Consider the following 7500-nt stretch of genomic DNA (forward strand, 5'->3'; position numbering starts at 1 on the left):
CTACTACTACTACTACTACTACTACTACTACTACCACTACCACTACTACTACTACCACTACCACCACTGCTACTATACCACCACTACCACCAATGCCACCACCACCACCACCACTACTACTACTATACTACTACCACCATCACTATTACTACTACTACTACTATTACTACTGTCTGTATAGCTTGTGGTGGTGGTGGTGGTGCTGTTACCTCTGCTCCCCATTACTGCCCTGATTGCTACCTTTCACCGTTCGAGCAAGGGAAGCTGTCCTGTAGTCGCTTCCCATCCTGTTGCCGCTATCACCACCACGTCCTTTGGTGCAACATTAAACAAAAATTACGCGTTTAATAGAATCACCATCCCCCTCACCATCCCCCTCACCATCACCACCCTCCTCCTCCTCCTCCTCCTCCTCCTCCTCCTCCTCCTGCTGCAGAAGAGTTCCAAATTATCCAGGAAGAGCGTGCCCCTCCCCACCCCCCTCGTGGCCACCTGACGCTCGGAAATGCTCGCTTGGCCATGATTACTTTGGACAGGGAGACAGGGCGGCCACGAGGGTGAGGAGGAGGAGGAGGAGGAGGAGGTAGAAGGGTATGACGAAAGAGAAATTTTGTGTAAGAATTTTTGGGAAGCTTCTGAGTGAGTGAGGGTGATGGGAGTAAGGAGGAGGAGGAGGAGGAGGAGGAGGAGGAGGAGGAGGAGGAGGAGGAGGAGGAGGAGAGGAGGAGGAGGAGGAGGAATGGAAAGATGCAGAGACGGGAGAGGAAAATATTAAGGAAAAACGGACTTAAAATTGAAAAGGGAAAGGGTAAGAGAAAAAAAAAGTCATTGTTTTTCGGTCAGACGAGTGAGACAAACTTCAGGAAAAAAAAATCTAAAGACTTGGTGAGAAAATTAAATACTGTCCTTAACAAACTGACAGCAACACACACACACACACACACACACACACACACACACACACACACACACACACACACACACACACACAGACAGACACCCTGCGGAGATTAAAACAAACCTTTAATTAAATTTGCATACGGAGGGATAAAAATCATAGACTTAACCTCGTGTTGGAAATGTCGCCATATGGAGAACGAGCGGGGAAGAGCGCTTCTTTTCTCTCCTCGCTGGTCGCTCTTTCTCCAGCCCGAGGGAGGGAGACGCGAGGGGGAAGCGAGGGAAGAATAGAGGAAGAGGTGAGGAGGACAGGAAAGGAAAAAAGGAGAATTGTAGAGGTGTATTTAAGGTGTGATCAATGTCCTTTACGTAACCTGGAACTTGAGGAAGCTGCATAATGGCTTCCTGATACAGAGGTAATTTTGCGATAAGGCGCGGCGAGGTGGTGGTAATGGCCCGGGTAATTGGCCGCCGTAAAAGGCCGCAGGGAAGGGCGGAGGGAGCCCAGGGCGCGCCGCTCGTCCCCGCGATAACGAAATGATGCCTTGTCCTAGAAGCGGGTGGAGGAGAGGAAGAGTGGCGATAGCGGTGGTGAGATGCGAGGATGGACTGGCTGGCTGGCTGGCTGGTTGACTGGATGGCTGATTTGGTGGTTGGGTGGATTCCTGTCTATCTGGCTGACTGGCTGGCTGAATGGATGACTTGCTGGCTGACTGGCTGACTGGCTGAATGGAAGGTGGAGGTGAAGACAATGGTTGATGGCTTCTGGGAACACTTCATGATCTACAACCTCAGCTGGTTTTGGAATAAGCAAAGTTAGGTTAGGTTAGGTTAGGTTGGGTTGAGTTAAGTTAGGTTAGGTTGGGTTAGGTTAGGGTTAGGTTAGGTTAAGGTAGAACAGAATGCGTAACTGTAACTTGACTATTCTTGGGTTGTCTACGTTCCAACTTTACCCAACCTTACTTAACTTAGCCAAACCAACCGAAAAATTAACTGCACTGTGATTGATACAGTCCAACAATTCTACTACTGTTACTGTTTATATTCCTCCTCCTCCTCCTCCTCCTCCTCCTCCTTCTCCTCCTCCTCCTCCTTCTCCTCCTCCTCCACCCGACTTCTCCTCATCTTTAGCACACCATATTGAGAGCCATTACCATCTGGCAGTACCTGGTAGATGATTACTTTAGGCACTTGGTGACGGTATTGTGTGGTGTGGAGTGGTGTCGCGGTGGTGCAGTGTGGCGCGGTGGCTGTGGTGCTGTGAACGCCGCGGTGGTGACTTAGTAAACACAGTGATGGTGTTTTACGAAAGGGCGGACAGTTTTGTGTTTGCATTTCGTGAGGAGCGAATATTCCACTTGACAAAACCTCGAAGGACATTTTAATTTTTTTTTTTTTTTTCTCTCAGACTAATAATTGTAACAAAGACCTTTTTTTCCTTTCTTTTATAAGCAAAGGTATTTTTTTCCCCGTGTACAAATAGAGACGGCGCGTATACACACACACACACACACACACACACACACACACACACACACACAACAGTGGACTCGAAACGCGGTTCACCAGCCTTTGACCTTGACTCCGCGGCAAGGCTGGTCTGTACCCTTGCTAAATATAAAGTAAACAAATAAATAAAGCCACTGCCGCTGCCAGCCATTGGAGCAGAGTGGACAGGTGAGGCAGACAGGTGGAAATCCAGCCGTGGCCAGCCTCGTGCTTCTCTCACTTGTCACATTCACGCGCACCAATTTCCCGTGTAGTGTTTCCCAGTGGTTGTCTCCCCGGTGGTCATATTCCCTTCTGCGTATTTCCCCCACAGGACACTTTCCCCCTTTGTCCCTTTTCAGAAGTTTCCGAAAGTAGTAATTGGTACCATTAATGTTAAGTTCCTATACTAAATATTTGTTCCCTTCTTGTATATATCGGAAACCATTTTCAACCTCTCCAATACCATGACACGTTTTCATATTCATTCTGGTCACTATTCGGTGATTTTATTTATCTTCAGAAACTTGTGTAGGGGGTTAGAATAGTGAAGACTGTGGCTATTAATCTTCTGACCTCCAAAGACCCTTCCTAATGTCAATAAAATCGTCTAATCGCACCCAAAACCCGTGGTAAAGATGCGTGCCAGTACAGAAAAGGGTTAACATTTTAAGCCATACGTAAAGTTAGGATAACGAGAGAGAGAGAGAGAGAGAGAGAGAGAGAGAGAGAGAGAGAGAGAGAGAGAGAGAGAGAGAGAGAGAGAGAGAGAGAGAGAGAGAGAGAGAGAGAGAGAGAGAGAGAGAGAGAGAGAGAGAGAAATATCATGCACGCCCTTACTTAAGAACGCCTTCAAGGATTTACGAAGCGCCGTGTTTTGTCACAGTACAGATTTTTTCCTTCCCTTGAAAACGGCTTCTCTCTTTGTGTTGCATTTAGTGGCAGTTTGTGGCGCGCTGGTCATCTGAGGGTCATACTGTATCACTCTTTCTTTCGTTTCACAAGGACTGTAGATCATTGACCGCCAGACAGCCACTACCACGCCACCGCTACCTCCCTCCGCTATACTGCCGTGGCTGTCAAATATTCTGCAGGAGGAACGAAAAAAAGCTTTGTGTTTGGAATGTATATGAACGCAGTATGTTATGATAAAAGTGAATTAGATGCAATTATAAATGCGATCCACATCATGATCTCATAATAATTAAGATGGCGATAAAATTGTAATGTCTTCAACTTCGCCGCATCTTCCTTTACCTGTTCCTCCTTGGCTAAGTGAGTCCAGAATGGTTTGCTGTGTCTGTAGTTATTATTATTACCTTTGTTGTCTAATCGCCTCCACTGATACCTAAGGGAAAACAAGGATAGAATTCACTTAACGTAACGTAACCCTTTCAATACTAAGGCACATTTTTACCTTGAGATTTGTGCACGATTAGACCATTTTATTTACATCAGGAAGGGTCTATGGAGGTCAGAAGATTAATGTCCACAGTTTTCACTAATGCATTCCCCTCTCTCTCTCTCTCTCTCTCTCTCTCTCTCTCTCTCTCTCTCTCTTCCTTCCTTCCTTCCTTCCTTCCTTCCTTCCTTCCTTCCTTCCTTCCTTCCTTCCTTCCTCCCCTCCCTCCCTCCCTCCTCCCTCCCTCCCATTCCCATCCATTCCCCGTTCCCTTATCGCCCCAGCTTACCCCCTTCTCTAGTCCCGCCTCCGCCTCCGCCCCCGCCTCCTGCTCCCTGCCTCCCGCCCCCCCTCCATATCGACACCCAGCCCCGTCTCCCATGATGGACGAGCTGGGCCGTGTTATCCGGACTTTCCAATTTCCATAGTAATCAGTAATTTGCATGGCGTCCGAGTTGTCATGCAGAACCGAACCGTGTAGAACCGAACCGAGGAATCTTGTCTTTTCTTTTCCCTCCCCTTCGGATGCGGATACCGTGTCTGTGTTATGGTTAATGCCTTCAGTACTGGGGCCACATTTCTTCCTTGAGTTTTGTGTACGATTAGACTATTTTATTGACATTAGGAAGGGTCTATGGAGGTCAGAAGATTTAATGGCCACAGTGTTCACTATTTTAACCTCTTCAGTACTGGGGCACATTTTTTACCTTAAGGTTTGTGTATAATTAGATTAACCCCTTCAGTACAATGACGCGTTTATATAATTCTGGTGACTATTTAGTGATTTTATACAGCTTCAAAAACTTATGTGGGGGATCAGAATAGTGAAGACTGTAGCCATAAATCTTCTGACCTCCATAGACCCTTCTTAATGTCAACAAAATTATCTAATCGTACACAAATCTCAAAGTAAAAATGTGTCCTAGTATTGAAGGAACAAATGGCCACAGTCGTCACTATTCTAACCCCCCATATAACAGTCTGAAGCTTTATAAGACCACCAAACAGTGAGCACAATGAGTATGGAAACACGGTCATGGTACTCAAGGGGTTAAAATACCAGATACCGTGTTACTGTGTGCGTGGAAGGTCGGATCGGACACCCTATGATAGGACTACTGCACGGGAGAGTTCGTATAGCCTGGCCTGGTATGGAGTGTGGGAATGGACATGAATAGGATCAAATAGCGTAAGGTTTGCACACGTGGAAGATCGGTTACCTGGCGCACCTGTGTGGGTGAGATCGCTGCGGCCTGAGCTTGCGTGAGTGGTGGAAAAAGTCGGATGAGAGAGAGAGAGAGAGAGAGAGAGAGAGAGAGAGAGAGAGAGAGAGAGAGAGAGAGAGAGAGAGAGAGAGAGAGAGAGAGAGAGAGAGAGAGAGAGAGAGAGAGAGAGAGAGAGAGGCTGGTATGTTGTGCACCTAAGCATTAAATATATATAGGAGGGCGATGCATATTCCAGACCTCTTCATTAATCAAAGTAATTAGTCGTGTCGTGAGCCATTTAGTTAATTATAATGTGGGAATATTTTTTTTTGCATTATTAATTTTTTCTAATTTATTTTTTCCTCTTATTTTATTTATTATTTTTCTTCCATTTTCACCATTTGTTTATATATTCATTAGAGATTTATTTTCTTTTTCTTTTATTTTCTTTGTTTTTTTCCCCACTTCTCCTTCTTGTCTTCCTCTTTCTCCTCTTTCCTTCCTTTTTCCTCGCTCTCTTTAACGTCACCTTCTCTCTTCTCTCCATCTTCCCTCGGCCTCTCCCTGCTCCTCTTATCTCTCCATTCACTCAGCCTCTATCTCTCTCCTCAGTCCTTGCCCTGTCTCACCCTTACTTTCTCTCTCTCTCTCTCTCTCTCTCTCTCTCTCTCTCTCTCTCTCTCTCTCTCTCTCTCTCTCTCTCTCTCTCTCCCTCCCTCCCCCAAACCTCACCTTCACCCCCTCACTCTCATACTCTAGCACTCCCACCCCTTTGGTCTTCCTTACCTCACTTCCCCCTCCTACTCCTCACCCTTCACCTTACCCCATGCCTCCCTGCCCCTACCCAAGCCTTGCCCCCGCCTGGTCGTCTACAGAGATGCAAATACAATGCTCACCACACTGTTCTCGAGGCTCATAAGTGGCCTTAGATTATCCGAAGGCGTATCATCAAGCCTTGTTTAATAACCTCGGGTGTTGATGAATGGCTGGCTGGCTGGCTGGCTGGCTGGCTCTGGCTTTAGGTTTGGCTTTGGGTTCACCTTCCACTAGTGAGAGAGAGAGAGAGAGAGAGAGAGAGTGTGTGTGTGTGTGTGTGTGTGTGTGTGTGTGTGTGTGTGTGTGTGTGTGTGTGTGTGTGTGTCAGCTTTATTAATTCGTGTCCTATTGTCTTGTTGAGTTATTGTTGTTGTGGTTGCTATTATTCCTTCTTTCTTTCTTCTTTCTTCTTCTATCTTCTTTCTTTCTTCTTCTATCTTCTTCTCCTCCATAAAGCCTATTCTTGCACATAACTCACTATTTGTCATGTTTTTCTTCTTCTTGGCCCTCATCTTATCTCCCTCTCTCCTCCTCCTCCTCCTCCTCCTCCTCCTCCTCCACCTTCTTCTCCTCCTGGTGCTCCTCGGTAATAAGCTCAAGAATGCCCCTGAAGTGTATAATATAATATGAAATCAGACTGAATAACGAAGCTTTGGAGGAGAGATCGGTGGGGAGCTGGGGCCAGGTACATACGGGGGCAGTAAACGTCAATCATCATCTCTTCCTCCTCCTCCTCCTCCTCCTCCATCATAGTTTGGTGTTCAAGGCATTTTCTTCAGCTCTTGGTGGTCTCGTGTAAGTGTATGCATGTGTGTGTGTGTGTGTGTTGTCGTCAGGAATTTCGCTTCGTCTTTCTTTCTTTCTTTCTTCTGTTCTCTGTTTTTCCAGTCTACCCCTCCCCCCTCCTTGTTCTTATACCCTCTCCTCCTCTCCTCTCCCTCTCTCCCTCCCATTCCAGAACTCGTACAGGGGATGATACTTGTCCCTCTGGGGGGAAAAATGAGCCTTATGAAACCTGCCTGAGACTACTACCACCCCCCACGTGCCCTGTGCTCCTGAAAACAGACCCTAGACACCCGGATACACAAGGGTGCTAGTGGCGTGGCCCCCTTGCTATTCCCCCCCTTGTAAAATATACGAGGCACTTGGCGTGGGAGGCGGGGTCTGGGGGCCTGAAGGTGGGTCCTACTAACTCAGCCCTCACAGCTTAGTAGCCAATGGGAACGCAAGAAGCCCTAGTGTGTTTATCATATTCCGATTCCCTCCTGCATACGTGGACGGCGGTGCGCGGCGGCTGTTCCTTCACTAGACTCCCGCAGCGAACGCCGAACCCCGGGAGTGCTGGAGTGAACGGCAGTCCTGGAGTGAATAGAAGTATGTTTGGGAGCGCGATATGCTAGTCACCCTCTCAGCTTTACCCTACTTAACGTTTTCTTTGACTTTAAATGAGAATTGTACGTAAAATGAGGAAAACAGTTGAAATGGAGCGCTCCCGTGAACAGGACAGAGGGCGACAGGAGGTGGGTGGAGGGAGGCAGGGGCATAGGTGATAGGGGAGGCAGGGACACGTGATGCGGGTGGGAGGGGCGAGGGACGGCTAACTCCGCCTCCCATGTCAATCACACGGACAGTTGCCGTTCGGAGGATAATTTGGTGGATCTGGCGGTAGAGGGCGACGGTGTTGGGTGG

General features: G+C 47.5%; 1 protein-coding gene across 5 annotated transcripts in view; it reads left to right on the forward strand.

Annotated features, from left to right (window-relative positions):
- The window catches only part of LOC123509596 (zinc finger protein basonuclin-2-like), a 126125-nt gene that overhangs the window by 94039 nt on the left and 24586 nt on the right, over positions 1–7500 (forward strand). The window lies entirely within an intron of this gene.

This window comes from Portunus trituberculatus, chromosome 27, assembly GCF_017591435.1.
Source record: "Portunus trituberculatus isolate SZX2019 chromosome 27, ASM1759143v1, whole genome shotgun sequence".
NCBI lineage: Eukaryota > Metazoa > Arthropoda > Malacostraca > Decapoda > Portunidae > Portunus > Portunus trituberculatus.